This window comes from Mustela erminea, chromosome 9 (assembly GCF_009829155.1).
Source record: "Mustela erminea isolate mMusErm1 chromosome 9, mMusErm1.Pri, whole genome shotgun sequence".
Taxonomy (NCBI): Eukaryota; Metazoa; Chordata; class Mammalia; order Carnivora; family Mustelidae; genus Mustela; species Mustela erminea.
In genome coordinates, this window is record NC_045622.1 from 93,910,781 (window position 1) to 93,926,647 (window position 15,867).

The window sequence follows — 15,867 nt, forward strand, 5'->3', positions numbered from 1 at the left end:
GGAGCTCTCACCCCTTCATTTACACGCCAGCTGTAGAGAGGGTGGGGGTGGCTGTCGCAAAGGCTGCCTCCCCGAGACTCCCCCTGCCCCCAACAACCCTGCCTGGCGAGGCTGATTGTCCCATTCAGCACCCCCTCCCCGCATTGGCTGATGGGCTTTCAAACCCCCTTAGATGCCTAATTACCGCTGATGGGGGGCTGCACGTGCAGGCTTCTCTGAATAAGTGATTCTGTGATTACTGCTGCTGGGGGCAGCACTGGGCTTTGTTCTGCAACTTGGCTCCAGGGCTCCGGGAGCCAGTTCCCCCGCAGCGCAGCGAGGCAGGGCTGATGGACGGAGCAGAGGCTGGGGAGTGGGTTTGTTCATGGAAAAGCGGTTTCAGTGCATTGAGCGTGTTCTGGGCCCGGCCCTGTGCTCCTTGCTTTGCATACTGGATCTCAGAGGGTGACCGTTCATCCTGGTTTCCCTGGCACGTTCCCAGTTTTAACACGTCCCCAGAACCTTGGGCCCCCTCCCCGCACAGTCCCAGGCAAGCTTGGACGGGTGGTCAAGCTGCCTCTCATTCTCTCTACAGCTGGAAGAGCTGGGAGGCGCATTAGCCCCATTCCACAGATGGAGAAACCAGAGCTTGAAGGGCTTGAGGATATTGCCAGGGACAAACCACTGCTAAGCAGCAGGAGCTAGACTTGGACCCCGGTCTGTCGGATCCTCGAGGTCTATGGTGCAAGGAATCTGCCCAAATGCCACAGTGTAGGGGAGAGCCGGTGGGTGGGCCCAGGTTTTCAGGGTGTCCCCCTGAGCCCCATCTTTTCTCTGATCCCTGGCCAAGGCCCACGGTCTCCACCCAACCCACGGGGCTTCCAGCCTTTCTCTGGAGGGGCTGTTCTCTCCTGGATTCTACAACTGGACCTGCCTGGCTCAGGATGGGTGGGCTGTCCATTGCCAGGACCTGGCAAGACTCTTGGGGGCAGGGTGCCCAGGGCAGGGCGCCTGGATGAGGTAGGCCTGGATCTGCCGCCAAAGAGCAGCATGGGACCCCAGGCTTCCCTGGGGGGTGGAGGTGTTGGCTTGGACGCAGGCCTGAGGCCCCTTCCAGCTCTGGATGCCAGCTGGATATGGCTAGTTCGAGGGGCTGAGAGCCAGCGCGCCTGACTTTGCAGGCCCTCGGTGACTGCGTGACCTTGGGCAAATTACCCAACTTCTAGAAGGTGCTCGGTAAAGACAGAACAATGATGTTGCCCACCTCTCTGAGGTCCTAGGGAGACAATGCATGAAAAGCTCTTATACTGATGTCCGGAGGAAATAGCAGTGAGTTGTTGCTGTTCTTTTTGTTATTATTTTTAGGGATCTCCTCCTCCCTGAGTTTGGGGACTCAAACTAATCCCCCCATCCCCTGGCTGACTCAAGGGTCCTGGCAGGCCTGGGTGGGGTTCTAGCCAACGAGAGCTGAGGGGAGAGACTGACACTACCCTCTGGGCCTAAAATAGAGGTAAAGCTGACTCCAAAGGAAGCTTGGCAGGATGATTTTGCCCGTACAAGGCCATACTCGGTGCCCCCTGGCAGCCCCTTGGGGCAGGGAGCCGTGGGGCGGACTGCCTCAGGCCTGCCCAGGCTTCTGCCAGATTTGCCTGGGGCTGCCCCAAGAATGTCACAGGCTCTTTCTCCCTGAGACGGATGACTCCCTGGGGGCTGAGTTTTATTTGAAATCAGTTTAAGAGGCCCTCGGCTCCAGGCCCCACTCCCTGCCAGACATGCCAGAGCGGGGACAGAAAGAGACCCTGAGGTCCGAGGTTTCCCAGATGCCCCTCTTGGACATGGAATTTGGAGCTGCCACTGCTGGGGAGTGTCTGGGCAAAGGCTGGGGGCTTTAAGATCCCTCCTAGGGGCGCCCGGGTGGCTCAGTGAGTTCACTGTCCCGCTTTTGATTTTAGCTCTGGTCGTGGTCTCAGGATTGTGGGATCGAACCCCACGTCCGGCTCTGCACTCCGTGAGAAGTCTGCTTGTCCCTCCCCCTCTGCTCCTCCCCCAGCTGTCTCTCACTCTCTCTGTCTGTAATAAATAAAATCTTAAAAAAAAAAAAATCCCTCTAGAAATAGCCTTCTAGGTGGCAATTCAGTCATGGGTCACTTCAGTCCTTTTTGTCCCAGAAGAAAGCTGGTCCCGCACACCCTATCCCTGTTGCCTCACAGAGACAAGGCCTTGGAGTCCACGTCCAAGAAAAGGCACCTAAGTTTAAGGGGGAAAAGCAGCTCTCGAACCTTGCCTCTGACATGCAGGAGTTGTGTGACCTTGGACTCGACACTGAACCTCTCTGTGCCTCGGGCTTATCATCCGGTAAATGGGGATGATAATGCGTGCATTCTGGGTTTGTGGTAGGGATTGAAGATACAGTGAAGGGCGGGCGGAATCAACAAGCCCAGGTGTAGGAGTTCTGCACATGCTCAGCTCTATTCCTCCGCTCACGATACGGCGTGGGTGGGTGGCTCTTGCGCGAGACCACGCCCACCCGGCAAGTGTCTGGCCATGGTCTGGCCTGGAGCCGGGTATCGCTCCGTGCTGATCCCCCAGCCTCCTTCCCCGTTTCTAGCTCGTCATCCCCATCAACCACGCCAACATGTCAGTGCCTGAAGGACATCTCCCAAATGCTTCCCAAACCCCAGGATGTCATCCTGTGGGCTGCCCCTCTCTCCAGGCCAGAAACAGATGTTCGGTGACTGTTTTGGGGGTTGGTGGTAGGGAGCCCGACCACTGTGAGTTTAGACACTTCCTCCCAGGGATGCAACCAGATGGCAGAAAGCTAAGAGAGGTGACCCGGCAGCCCATGACCCAGGGCTGGCTACCTGGACAGCGGGGATCTGTTTGCGCTCTGGTCACTTCTCAGGGCTGTCCTGGAGCTGTCAGGGCAGAGAACAGTGTTGGGGAATGGATCAGACCCCCAGGGCCTTCCTATCTGTCGTCATGGTGAGCAGGACTCTTCTGAGCCTCGTTTTCTTTATCCGTACAAGGAGGGTTTGTTGAGACTGTGGGCTTGGGGCCAGCTGCCTGAGTTTGCAGAGTCGGCCTCCCACGTGGGACCTGGGTCCCCCCAGGCCGGTTATTTAGCCTTTGGGGGACTCTTTTTCCCCGTTGTAGAATGCCAGTGGTGGTAGAATCTGTCTCCTAGGTTTGCTGCCTTTTAAAATTTTTTTTATTTTTAAGATTTTATTTATTTATTTGACAGAGAGAGATCACAAGGAGGCAGAGAGGCAGGCAGAGAGAGAGAGGGGGAATCAGGCTTCCTGATGAGCAGAAAGCCCGATGGGGGGCTCCCAGGACCCTGGGATCATGACCTGAGCTGAAGACAGAGGCTTTAACCCACTGAGCCACCCAGGTGCCCCAGTTTGCTGCTTTAAATGGCCCGAGGCACTTGTTAACCCAGGCTGAACGCCTACCGGATGCCGGCCACGGACATTGGCGAGTTCCTGGTGCTAATCCTGTGTACGGAGGAGGAAACTGAGGTCCAAGTTAACAGAGCTAGTCAGTGTCAGAGCCAACAGGTTAGGCTCCAGACCCCATATTCTTAACAAAAACATGTTAGCTTCTTGCGTTACTGTGGTTGTGTGGTTGAAATTGGTCGCAGTGCCTGGTGTTTCATAAACGTGCCCCGCTACTACTGTTGAACAGGAGAAGGGTGAGGTGGCCTCTGTGTACCCAGGCCCGTGTTTCCCCCGGCTGCTAGAGGGGACCCTTACCCAGCCAAGGGAGATCTCCAGGTGAAGCGCGGGCCTGGCCACGGCCAGGACTTGGAAGAGAAGGACCAGGAGAGCTGGAGGGGAGTGCCGGAGAATTGAGGGTGGGAGACAAAATTGGGAGAAGGAAAAAACTGAGCATTAAAAAAAAAAAAATGTGGCTCAGAGCTTATGAACAGGTCTCTTGAGCACAGATGAGTTAAAAACGAGTCGATTTAACTGTGAACTGTTGTTTGTGCTATTTGAGGCCAACACCACTTAGAGACTGAGCCACGTGGGTCCCGCCGTCAGCAGGGCTACATTTGGTGCCGTGTGTCGGCCTCAGGGAGGCTCTGGAGGCCTAGGGGGAAGGTAAGGGAGCGGCTGACTTTTGGTGCCTGAGAACTACACATGAGCCTTGACACTACATATGCCTTCCCTCTTGGTGAGATGAAACATGCCACCTTCCCTTGTCCTCAGGCCTTCTGAGGTCTAGTGGGACTGGGACTCAGACCCCACCCAATGACGGTACACATCAGGGGTCCCAGCTGCATTCCAGTGAGGACCACTGGGCAAGTGTGAGGGCGGGGGATCTGTGCTCTGGGGAGCAGACAATGGGGCTAAGCCCGAGGGCCAGTGCACCTGCTCACACCCCCCGACCCCCGCTGTGGAGTGCCAAGAGGACTTGTAGGGGTGATGCGATGAAATGGGCTGAGGACTGGGGTGATGTTTTGAAAATGAATTTACTACATATTTGCATCAGTTGTTAGGTCAGCCAGTGACCTTATCCTGGTTCTTTGAGGGGACAGAAAAGAAAAAAGGCTGTCTTTTTAAGTGTACCTATTGATCGGAAGATCCATTCGGATATCCAGATGGTTAAAATGTGAACAAGGTGTGTATCTTGGAATCGTGGGACTGCTGCTCACAGAAAGGACGTCCTGTGGGATTTCTGGGCGGCTCATTTCCGTTGTCTGACTCTTGATTTCGGTTCCAGTCATGATCTCAGGGTTGTGAGATCGCCCCCCGCATTGAGCCCCTCATTGGGCTCCACGCTGGGTATAGAACCTGCTTAAGAGCCTCTCTCCCTCTCCCTCTGGCCCTTCCGCCCCTGGGCCTCTCTTAAAAAAAAAAAATGGGTGTCCCTGTTACACTGAACAGACAAGTCAGCCTCAGCAGCCCTCAGTTCTCTCTTCCCTCTATCCTCCCTGGACATAACCCTCTTCTCTCTTATCAAGTGCTGCTAAATGTGAGGTCAGAGCTGCCTGCTCCAAATGACTCTTTGGTGATGGAGAAACTAGAGTCAGGGGACTGATATATACACAAGAGGTAAAAAAACATCCTCTCATTCATTCATTCCTTCATTCAGTCATTCAACAAATACTGAGCACCTCATATGTGCAGGTGCTGCTCTGGGAACTGGAGATCGAGTGGGAAAGTGGTCCACGTTGACTTGGGTCTGCAGCACACACTTGTTACGTGACGGGCAACACTGGAATCAACCCCTCTTATGTCCAGGTAGATAACATAAGAGGCAAAGTCTCCCCTCCTCTCTTGAGTTCCCCTGCAGAGGGGTTCTGCTCTGTCCCAAGGTAGCACGTGCCCCCAGTAGGTCTCAGAGCAACACACAGATGGCGCCCTTGGGCTTCTGATCCCAGTTCGTCAAAGCCAAGACAGAACCCCATGTGGTGCGGTGCTGGTAGCCAGCAGCAACCAATGAACTTGGTTACCTGCACTCGGAACCTTTCCCTTGGTGTCCTGAGAAGTTGTTGGGGCTGGAAAACAGCAACAGAAAATGGGAGAAATGGAAGAGGGCACCAGAAGTCCAGATAAGTCAGTGAGGCTTCGCTCCTGGGGAAGCCAGGATGGAGGAGCTTGCTCCAAATTCTTAAGAATCTGCAAACATATTTATGGAAGTTACCTCTCTCCTTAGTCATTTAGGCAAATGGCCTGATGGAAAAGCCAGGAGGGAAAAGTCCAAATGAGGGGGCGCCTGGATGGCTCAGTCAATTAAGGCTCCAACTCTTGATCTGAGCTCAGGTCTTGATCTCAGGGTCATGAGTTCAAGACCCGCATTCAGCTCCACACTGGGTGTGGAGGCTATTTAAGGAAAAAAAAAAAAAGCATGTTAAAAAAGAAGTCCAAATAAGTTAAAATATTGTGTTGTAGGCAGGGCGTGCAATCTGGGCCGCTTCCAGTATTCCCACCCTTTGGCGAAGACTGCACCATGAACCCTTACATGTCCCTCTCCTCATCTGTGATTTTACTTCCTAAGCATCTCAGATCTGATCACATCTCCCCACCTCCGCTGCTCCCCATTGGGTCCTCCTGCCTGGGCATCTTCTCAATCTGCACGGCCAACATCTCGGCCCCCATTAGTTAGGCCAAGTCCCCGCCCCCATCACACGCTCTGGCACTCATACCTCCTCACAGCACTTATTGTGGTCCTCGCTGGGGACTAGATGAGTGAGCTTGTGTAAGTTATGGCCGCCCCCCCCCCCCCCACTTCCCTGTAACTAACTCGAGCGCGGGGACTGCATCTGTTTTTGCTCATCCTTCTGGCCCCCGCACTTAGCACGGAGCTAGGAAGGAGGCTGAAGCATATTTTGCCCAAGACTTTGTAAACATATCCATGTACGTTAACTCCGTCCTTTGCACTAACCCTCTCTCTCCGCTGAGCCTTAGCCACGGTGGATACTCAAGAAATATTTGTCAAACGGAAAGATAAGGGAGTAAAGCTGTTTTAAACATAGAAGGAAGAGAAATAATTTTTTACGCGCACAAAATCAGCTTGTGGTCTTCCTCCAGCAAAGAAACGCTGAGGAAATACTTCAAGACTTTCCATTTGGAAGGACATTTCGGCCTGTTCAGAGGTTACATGGGGGGCGGGGGTCGAGCCCCTTTCAAGCTGTGTGTGTGTGTGTGTGTGTGTGTGTGTGTGTGTGTGTGTTTGAGAGGTTAAGAGCGTATTCTGTGGAGAGGATGCACAGGGGAAGAGTCTATCTGATTATCTGTTGAGATACAAGCACGTCCAGTTGGGGGCTCTGGGGACTGCTATGAAGTAGAAACCCACCAAATATTTGCACAGTGAATGCAAACAGGAGGGAGCCATGACCCTGGTGCTGATGCTATGAAAGGAAGGAATGTAGGAGCAAATTTAAGAGTCTTCTTCAAGGTCTTGTTCTCTCCGTCTGGCCAAATCTCCTCCTGGACACTGCCTCGGGCCCCTGGGAGGAGGTGAGAGCCCGGGACATGGTCTGCTGTGGTCAGCGGGGCTGCCGTGTGGTCTGGACATAGTCCCCCCTGCCTTTCCACCTGCTGTGTACTAAGCCATCCAACAAGACCTGGCACGGGCTAGGTGTGAACAAACAGCCCCCCTCCCCCCAATACTGTTTTGGGGAGTGGAAACTTGATCGACCTTTGTCTGAGCATTTCAGTGATCCCTATCAAAAATGTAAAGACGTATCTACCCTGATTGTGGCAAGTTCTCTTCTAGAACTATATTCCATAGATGTACTTGGACTTGTGTGCAGATGGGTGTATGAAGATGTCCACCGCAGTGTTATTTATGCCGGCAACAAAGGAAAAAAGTCGGAGCGATTTAATATCTACCCTAGGAAATGGCCTTCTACATTGTGCCTGTCCTTACTGCGTGGGCCTGTAAAGCTGCAGGATGGTTTTTCCCACATCCCTCTTTAATGCTTCCTGACTCTAGAGTGTTCCTTCTCAGTGCCCTCTTTGGAGTTCGCCTTTCTCAACAACAAAGAATTGTCTGGCTCCAAGTGTCAGTAGTGCTAAGAATGAGACACCCTGGGCTAGACCAGGGCCTGGGACACAGGAAATGCTCTTCAGTATGTGATGAATGAGCACAGTCTGACACATACTAGGGACTCAAGAAATAATCTCTCAATGATTGAGGGGAAGAGAATGAGGTAGATCCATATAGACCAACAAGGACAGAAGTCTAAGATACATTGTAAAAAAAAGCCAGGTGCAGAACGGCATGGTTATTATTATCACTTTTTGATTAAAAATGCCTGTGACTCTGCCTACCTATGGATAGGAAATGTGGGTAAAAGAACACAAGTAAGTCTTTATGGTCGTCTCTATGAGTGGGACAGAGTTCAGGGTGGGAAACAAGGGAAAACATTGGTTTTGCACTTCATAGGGTTTTTGAGCTGTTTTAAATTTACGTCACGAGCATATCATGTTTCTAGGACACCCACCACCACCACCACCAAACACAGCTTCATTAGAAAACCGAAACCACAACATGAGGACCTCCTGGTCTACCTCAGTCACCACAAGACTTGGATGTAGGAAGTGGGCTGGGGCCTGGTGGACTGAATTTCTGGGTCAGGGAAGCCGGATGTGGGTTTTTCCAGCCTGCAGCGGTGCTCCCCTTCCCTGTCAACCACTTCTGGCCCTGAGCTCGTCTCCATTGGCCTTCATATCAACCCTGAGAAGAAGGCTTGCCACCATTTTTACTGTTGAGGAAACTGAGACGGAAGAATTATAGACGCTCCCTGAAGGGCAGACAGCAGAAAAGTGCCCTTTCGGCTTTGACCCCACAGTTAACTGGTGGGGAGGGTCGTGTATTAGGTTTCTACTGCTCTGAAACAAAATATCCCAAACAGCAGCTCCAGACAACAAACATTTATTACCTCACAGCTGCTGTCAGGCAGTGGGCCAGGCCTGCTGTCCCCTGAAGGGGGAGGATCCGCTTCCCCTCACCCTGCGGGCATTGGCAGCCCTCAGTCCCTCCCTGGCTCTTAGTCGGAGAGAGAACCCAAGACAGAAGCACAGTGTTTTATGACCTCATCTCACGAGTGACATGCTGTCACTTCCGGTCACACAGGACAGCGTGGGAGGAGGCTACACAAGAGCGTGATTTCCGGCTAGTGGGATGATTGGGGGGCATCTCGGAGGCTGGTGACCTCAGGGGCAGGAGTGGTAGGAGGACCCACCTAGAAGAGAGCTGGGATGCAGTGGGAGGCACCAAGGACAGACACCTGTGGGGACAAAGGGGTTTGGGCCTCCAGAGCAGCACCCCCCCACCCCACCCCAGCCCCCACCTCCACCCCCACCTCCAGGCCGGAGGGCTTCTGCTCCAACCCTGAGATATCACAAGCAAGTCATTGCATCCTCTGGGTCTCAGCGCCCCCCATCCAGGGCCAGTGGGGACTCGACCATTTTAGCCTTCCCTCCTCGCAGGGCGGTGGTGATACAAATGTGGGGAGTGCCCGGGAGCCCGTGGGCACCATCAGTGCCGTAATGACAGGCATGAGTGAGCTGCTCAGGAAAAATGAGCTCACCGAGCTGGCCATGTGATACGTGCTAGATAAACACCTGGTGGCAGGCTAATGACCGCTTTTCTAAACACATGTATTGAATGTTTATTGCTGCCGGGTCCTTTGCTAGGCCTACAACTCATGCATTACATCAGTGTTTGCCCCCAGCACCCCCTGCAAGGCTGGTAATAACATTAGCCCTGTTTCATAGGTGGGAAACCAAGGCAGAGAAGGTTCAGAACTTTGCCAAAGCCACACGGGACTTATGTCCAGACTGGGACGGTTCCAAGGCCTCTGTTCTTGCCTCTGCCTCCCACCCCCTCTCCTCAGTGGGAATCAGGGCCCCTTAACGGGGAGGGCATGAGTCTGGGAGAGCTGGAGAAGGTCCGGCCCCAAGACAAGAAGCAACTTCTTCCCTCCTTGAGTAAGAGGCAGAGCCCAAACCAAAAGCTTCCTAAGAGCTCCTAAGACTGGTGGTCTTTTACTTCTTTCTGGAAGCCCAGTCCTCATACCAGCCCCTCCACGGTACTTCTGTAACAAGCATGAGATTGGTCCATTTTCAGGGGTGGAGGTAATTCCCCAGAGGTAACATGCTAGAAAGAGCCCGAGCCATGGCAAGATGGCAAGACAGAGATCTGTGTTAAGTCCTTGGGCAAATATTTAACTTTTCTGAGCCTCAGCTTCCATATCTGCTCAATGGGGACAATCACACTAATTCCTTAGTTGTTAGGATTAAATGAAATATGAGCAGTGAAAATACCTGGTATGTGGTAAGTACCAAAAGCATATTTGTTTCTTTGTTGCCTTTCGTCCTTTTAGATCATTAATGCAGAAGCTCCAACTCTCCCTCCAATAAAACTGTTATTTTCATTAAAAAAAGGGGCCCTCAGTCTAGCCTGCTAGGGTTTTTTCCCCCTGTGTGACCCTAACATCCCTAAACACTTCTTTCAACCAGGGAAAACTTCCACAACACTGATGGGGGCTTTCTTTTCTGTGCCTTGATTAAACCAGACTTGAAGCCCCCAAGAAAAGGGAGCCTTGATATAGCTGGCTAATTTCAAACAAGTGCCTCTCTAGTGGGCCAGGCTGGGGGAAGTTCCTGCCATTTTTCTGGAGTGGAAAAACCCCAGGTCACTGGGTGGTGGCTGTCACAGTATTGCTGGCCAGCTTAGTCACCAGGGGCAGGCCTAGGAGGTAGTTGGATTCCAGCAACTGAGGTCCCTTGGGGAGCAGCTGCTTCTGTCCTGGCTGAGTGGGGGGAGGGGGCACGGGAGGGAGAGCAGACATTCTAGAGACACTCATCTGGTCTGCAGTGGGACTGGAAAGGATCCCAAATTCTCTCCTAGCTACTCTGGTTTGAACTTTTGGTTTGAAAACCAAGCCTCTGTAGTTGGCTCACTCTCAAATGGTTGACTTAATAGAACCAAAAAAGGATAGCATCTGCTCAGGTGGGGAGGTTGGGCTCTCAGGAACTGAAAGGTGGTCAGACCAGGCCTCGAAGGTCATTTCCAGTCCCCAAAGGACAGAGCTCCATGATTTGGGACTTTCCTCTGGATCAAGTAGGTAAGAATGGGGACTCATAGACAAACCTGCTGCAGCACTGTGAGGGGAGAAGCAGGGCCAAGAGCCAAGACCCAGGGTGGTTAGTGGAAAGGGCACCAGATAGCAAGTCTGAGCTCTGAATAACCCTGTGACCACAGGCAAACCACTTCCCTCCCTGAGCCTCAGTTTAGGGAGAATGTGCTCCTTCCCAGACCCTTCTAGCTCTGAAAATCTCTGGTTCATTTCTGGGGCTTTTGCCTCATCCCTGCTCATCTGGAGATCTGCCAGTACACAAGTATTTATGGAACATTTGGCACCTTGTCAGGTGAGGTGGGAGAAATAGGTCATTTCAGAGCCAGCCTCTGCCCTCCTGGAGCTCATCAAGGACACTCAGATTACATATGGGCACACACACACACAGAGTGGATACCCTATACCCAGTGGTTGGTGCCTATTAAAGGGGACCAGAGGAAAGGAGAGCAAGGTGGCAGAGGCTGGTCTACAAAGACTTTCTGGAGGAGGTGGCATTTGAGGCAGGCTTTGGAGGATGGGGAGAATTCACGAGTTTAGGAGAAGGGAGCAGGGTGTCTGTGCAAGTCCTTGTGAGAAGTCAGGACTCACACATACAGTTGTGTGGGATGTGCACTGCACAACTCCCTTTTCATTGCAGTCCATGGGACTAGCTCTCCTTGAGTATAACCTCCCTGGCTTTATGTGACAGCCCTGGAAAAAATGCTGGATAGGTGTCTCCCAGGGCCGCTGGAAGAGGGAAGCATAATCCCTGGACTGCCCATTTCCCCCCCACCCCCGTGGTAAATTCTCTTGACCTTGGGGGCATAAGCTCTGTTCCTTCCTGAACAAGGCTCCAAAGTTCATGGAAAAAGTTCAAAGAGATCAGATTCAGATGCTTTTTCCATTGCTTTGTGGGCTTCTCAACAAGTGGCATAACCTCTCCAGGCCTCAGTTTCCTCCTGAAAGTGGGCATCGTAAGAGTTCCTCTCTACCGGCTGTGGAGGACATGAAAGCAGATCATGTATGTAAAGTGCTAGTCCTGGGCTTCAGAAATGATGCATGTTATGACGACTGACTTGCGGACACAGAGAGAGGATGGGTGGTTGGTTCCTGGAAGCTCCTGGGTGCTGGGGAGGGCTGGGAGTGGAGGGAGGGACAAGGAGCTGGTGACTAGGCTGGGCAAAAGCCATTGCCAAATAGCAATGATTTTACCATAATCTTTAAATGCTTGCAGGGCACTCGCAGGGTCTTGTGGGAGAACTGTTTTAGGAAAAAGCCAGCACCCCAGGACATTGGAGGTTTTTTCCATGCCCAGCAGGGATGCTAGGCCGCTCCCTCGGTCTGTGCCTCTGTGTGTCCATCACCCCACTCAGGGAGGATGGGGAAGGACTTCGTAGTTGCTAGACTCCTTGGCCACACTGGGCGCTGCCCACCCCATGTATAACTGGGAGAAGCTGAGCTTGCCAGGGAATAGCATGACTCTGGACAGACTGCTCAGCCAGACTACTGGAAACTCCCAGCACTGGGGTCTATAATGGTCAGTCTCAGCTTCGTTCTGCTTACACCAGCTCTGCAGACACAGGCCTGAGCAGCAGGAGGGCCAGACTCACCCCAGTTCCCCCCAGGTTTGCCTTCTGGACCCAGGAATCTGCGGACAGTCAGGACAAAGCTTCTCCCAAGGGCTTGATCTCCGCTCAAGCTCAGTTGCCTCTTCCAATGGCACACGAAGACAGAAGGTGAACGGCCTGCACCTGGTGGGGGCACCAGCGCATCCGTCCTTCAGGACCCATTCTAGAAGGGTTTCCAGGCTTAGGGCCAGCATAAGAATCATTTTAAAAAATAATAACTGCTTGTTCTTTTAATAAAACAGCTTTCTTGAGATATAACTCATAGATCTTAAAATTTACCCTTTAAGGGTATCCAATTCAGTGATCTTAAGCATATTCACAAAGTTGTGTGACCATCAATCCCCATTATCTAATTCTAGAACATTTTCATCAAAGAAACCCACACCCAATTAACAGTCACTTTCCATTCTCACTTCCTCCCAGCCCCTGGCAACCACTAATCTCCTTTTTTGTCTATGATTATTTCGGGCGTTTCACGTAAATGAAATCATATAAACTGTCTTTTATGACCAATGTCTTTCACTTAGCGTAATATTGTCAGTCTTCGTGCATATTGTAGCATATGCCAGTACTTTAATTCCTTTTTATGGTTGAATAATATTCCATTGCATGGATCTACCACATTCTGTTTATTCATTCATTAGTTGGTGAACTGGATTGTTTCCAGCTTTTGGCTGTTACGAATAATACCATTATGAACGTTTTTGTATAACTTTTTGTCCTCACCTGTGTTTCAGATTCTCTTGGGTATGTACCTGGTGGTGGAATTGTTGGGTCATACGGTAATGCTCAGTGTAACTTTTTGAGCAACGGCCAAACAGTCTTCCAAAGTGGCTGCATCAGTTTATAGTTCAATCATCAGTGTATGAGACTTGTAGATTTCTCTACAACCTTGCCAACACTAGTTATTGGGTTTTTTTTTAGTCTGTCCATCCTCATGAGTGTGCATCGTATTTATTGTGATTTTGATTTGCATTTCCCTCATAACTAATGACATTGAACCTTGCTCTGAGGGTTTACTAGCTATTTTTACGATTTCTTTGGAGAAATATCTCTTCAAATCAATTGCCCATATAACAAATTGGGTTATTTTTCTTGCTATTATTGAGTTGTAAGCGTTCTCTATATATTCTAAATAATAGGTTTTTATCAGAGAGATGATTTGCAAACATTTTCTTGCACTCTGAAGATGGTTCTTTTACTTTTTTGACAGTGTCCTTGGAAATACAAAATTTAATTTTAATTTTGTCAAGGTCCAATACAGTTTTTTTCTTTGGTTACTTGAATTTTTGGTGCCCTAGCTAAGAAATCATCACCTTATGCAAACTCGTGAAGATTTACTTCTGTGTTTTTCTTCTAAGAGTTTTATAGTTTCAGCTGTTATGCGTTGGTCTCTGACCATTAGGAGTTACTTTAAATATGGCGGGGGTCCAAGTTCACCCTTTTGCATGTGGATATCCAGTTGTTCTGTATCATTTGTTGAAGGCTATGCTTGCCCCCATTCAATTGTCTAGACACTTGTTGAAAATAAGTTGACCCTAAGTGCAAGGGTTTATTGATAAGGTCTCAATTCTATTCCACCAATCAAATGTCTGCCTTTTTCCCCAGTACCACACTGTCTTGATTACTGCAACTTTGTAGTAAATTTTGAGATTGGGAAATATGAGTTCTCCAGCTTTATTTTCTTTTTCAAGAAATTTTCTTTTCGTAAATTGTTTTGCCTATGTAGGTCCCAAATGAATTTTCATATCAGCTTGTCAATGTCTGTCTGCAAAGACAGCTGGGATTTTAATAAGGATTTTTATTGAATCTGTAGGTCAATTTGGGGATTATTACCATCTTAACAATTTGTCTTCATCCATAAACATGAGATGTCTTTCCATTTATTTAGATCTTCTTTAGTTTCTTTCAGTGATGTTTTATAACTTTAAATGTATAAATCTTAGCACTTCTTTTGTGAAATTTATCCCAAAGAACTTGTTTCCTCAATTTCATTTTTAATTGTCCATTGCTAGAGGGTTGAAATACAACTGATTTTTAGATTTTGATCTTGTATCCTGCAACCTTGTTGAACTCATTTATTAACTGTGTGTATGTGTGTGTGTGTGTGTTCACACATACTTTTGAATGTGTGTTTCCTTGAGATTTTCTATATATAAGATCATGTCATTTGCAAATAGTTTCCTCCTCCTCCTCCTTCTTTTTTGCAATCTGGATGCCTTCTATTTTATTTTATTTTAATTTTATTTTTCTTGCTTAATTATCCTGGTTAGAACCTCCGGTACAATACAGAATAGGAATAGTGAAAGCAGACATTCTTTTCTTGTTCCTGATCTTAGGGGAAAAGCTTTCAGGCTGTCACCATTAAGAATGATGGTAAGTGCTGGGGCGTCTGGCTGGCTCAGTCGGAAGAGCATGTGACTCTTGATTTTAGGGCTGTGAGTTTAAGCCCCACATTGCGTGTAGAGATTACTAAAAAAAAGAGAGAGAGGAGAGAGAGAGAGTGAGAGATGTTAACTGTAGACTTTTTCATAGATATCTTTATCAGGTTAAAGAAGGTCTCTTCTATTCCCACTGAGTACTTTTATCATAAAAGGGTGTTGGATTCTGTCAAATGCTTTTTCTGATGCTATTAAGATGATCATATGGTTTTTAATCCTAATTCTATTAATATGGTATGTTACATTGATTGATTTTTGGATGTTAATGCAAGCTTGCATTTTTGGGATAAGTCTCATCTGGCCATGGTGTATAATCCATTTTATGTGCTGCTGGATTCAGTTTGCTAGTATTTTGTTTTAAGTTTTTATATCTATATTTATAAGGGATATCCTTATGGGTTTTTTTTTCTTGTGCTAATTTTGTTGGTTTTGATATCAGGGTAATACTGGCCTCACAAAATCAATTAGGAAGTACTCCCTCCTTTCCTATTTCTTGGAAGAGTTTCAACTGATTCTTCCATAAGTGTTTAATATAATTCACCAGTGAAGCCATCTGGGTCTGGACTTTTCTCTTTAGGAAGATTTTGACTACTAATTCTTTCTCTTTACTTATCATAGGTCTATTCAGATTTTCTATTTCTTCTTGAGTAAATTTTAATATTTTGTCCATTTCTAGGAATTTGTGCATTTAATTTAAATTTCTAGGGACTTGTCTATTTAATTTAAATTATATAATTTGTTGGCATACAGTGTTTGGTAGTAGTCCCTTATAATCCTTTTATTTCTGTAAGGTTAGTATTCTTGGTCCTATGTCCTCCTTTCATTTTTTATCTTAGTAATTTTAATGTATTTTTTTCTTGGTCTGTCTAGCTAAAGCTTGGTCAATTTTTTTTTAATTCAGTAAATATTTTTTGAGAACTACACTGTGCCAGGCATTTTTCTTTTTCTTTCTTTCTTTTTCTTTAAACATTTCTTTCCTTTCTAAAAAAAATATAATTCCAGTGCATTTAACATATAGTGTTACATTAAGAGGTTTGTCAGCGGTTGTGTTAACTTTTCAAAGAATCAATTTTTGGTTTTTTTGATTTTCTATATCATTTTTCCATTCTCTATTTCATTTATTTTGCTCTGGTCATTATTATTTTTCCCTCCTGCTTGCTTTGGGTTTAGTTTGTTCTTCTCTTTATTATTTCTTTATTTTTAATCAAGATATAATTGACATGTGTAACATAGTATCAGTTTCAGGTGC

General features: G+C 48.5%; 1 protein-coding gene across 3 annotated transcripts in view; it reads left to right on the top strand.

Annotated features, from left to right (window-relative positions):
* ACCSL (1-aminocyclopropane-1-carboxylate synthase homolog (inactive) like) overlaps positions 1 to 15,867 on the top strand; it is an 80,206-nt gene that overhangs the window by 33,710 nt on the left and 30,629 nt on the right. Inside the window, exon 1 of one of the 3 annotated variants that reach the window (XM_032360047.1) lies at positions 14,525 to 14,553. The exons of the other annotated variants lie outside the window; for them this stretch is intronic. The gene's annotated coding sequence lies outside the window, so the exon portion shown is untranslated. Of the gene's footprint in view, positions 1 to 14,524; positions 14,554 to 15,867 lie in introns of those variants that run through there. 3 annotated transcript variants of the gene reach the window in all.